This window comes from Arachis ipaensis, chromosome B06, assembly GCF_000816755.2.
Source record: "Arachis ipaensis cultivar K30076 chromosome B06, Araip1.1, whole genome shotgun sequence".
Lineage (NCBI taxonomy): Eukaryota > Viridiplantae > Streptophyta > Magnoliopsida > Fabales > Fabaceae > Arachis > Arachis ipaensis.
The window spans coordinates 19,069,251-19,071,005 of record NC_029790.2 but is presented as its reverse complement, the minus strand read 5'-3'; positions in this window follow the sequence as shown (position 1 = coordinate 19,071,005).

The window sequence follows — 1,755 nt, the reverse complement described above, 5'->3', positions numbered from 1 at the left end:
TCATAAATTTTGTGAATGCTGACAAAAGTACCCATCAAACAAGAAAATTAACGTTATACTAATACAAGATGGGTTCTGTGTGACAAAAGTACCCAAATCCTATTTTTTGTTGACTTTTAATAAAATTTTCAAATTATCCACCATTTATCTTCAATCTCAACTCCATCACCATCTCTTCTTCTCCAAATCTCAAACTTTCACATCTCTTTTTTTGGCAACAAATGTGAGCCACAGTAGCCAACCAACAGCAATGCTTTCAGCTTCTACAAACCAATGACACCAATCCTCGCATTCAATGCCCCAATTGACCTCGAACTCCCTCTCCCACCATTATTCCCATTCCTATTCTCCCATGGCAAGTTCACCAACATCCTCTAAAATGTTGTAGCTTTAACCTTTGTACTCCTTATTGCCTGCCACAACCTTTTGTCCTCCGTCTGATCATCTGGTTTGGCCCTTCTCCTGGAACTCGGTCTCGGCCCAGTTCCGCATCGAGTCAATGTGCCGAGAGATATAAGAGAACTGGTTCGACATGGCGGCCTCCTATATCACTTTAATTAAAAATGGGTCGCTGTTAAGACCATTGGTTCTCCTTAATTTGAAGTTGAGGGGTGTTGATTGAGGGATGAGGCCATTAGGATATTCTTGAAGTAGTGTACGATGAACAATTCGTAATATTTTGCTATGGTGGACACATCGAAATGGGAAGGTACACACTGTTGTGAGGTACTTGAAAAATTCTTTTGAAAATCTTTCTTGTTGGTTTAGAGTTATGTTCAATAGTATAGATTTGGATATGAACATATGAAAAGATTTTGTTTTGTTATTAAAGAGGGTGAGGATAATGGCGGTGAATTTGTAAAGAACAACAGTCTGAAAAGTATAGAAAGAGAGGGAGAGATGAAAAAGAGATGTGGGGTGAGGATAATTTGATAATTTTATTATAAAATGTAAAAAAAATTAATATTTGGATACTTTTGTCACACGAAATATATTTTTTGTGGATACAACATTAATTACTTATTTGATAAATACTTTTGTCAACGTTTGCAAAATTCATAAAATACAAATAGTTATTTTTTCTAAAAAAATACAATAACAAACCAACAATAAAATGTGTGATTTATGCACACATTATATAAATATTTTTTACTAGAATTGAATCTAATTGGCCATAATTATAGAAAAATTTGATCCAATAGAATAAGAGATCATGTCATAACACAAAATGTTAAGAACTAACCTCTTGTATTTATTTTAAATTTGGGTTGATATTAATTTATTGAGTAATTACTCAAATTAGTTTTCGACGATTTTGAAAGCGGATATTTAGTCCTTAAAAAAAATAATACAAAAAATAATTCTTAAGATTTTACTTTGATAGATAAATCAGTTTTCAGATTATTTTTTTATAAAGTAATTACTCAAATCAGTCTAAAAAATTTTAAAAGCGGACATTTTAATCTCCAAAAAAAATTAATACACAATTCAATCCCAAACATTTTTTTCTATCAGACATAACAGTCCCGTCCATTTTACTTTTACTATATGTCAACTTTTATTATTGTTAACTTAGTTTTGTTCATGTAGACGATGACACTAGCATATTAATATGCTCTTTCCATTAAAAACAAGTAGGGTGAATAATAATGCATTAAAATCTAAATTAAAACATTTTTTTTAATATAAATATTTTTTAAAATAGGACATCTTTTGATTATATTAAATACAAAAATATCAAATAATTTCAACTTT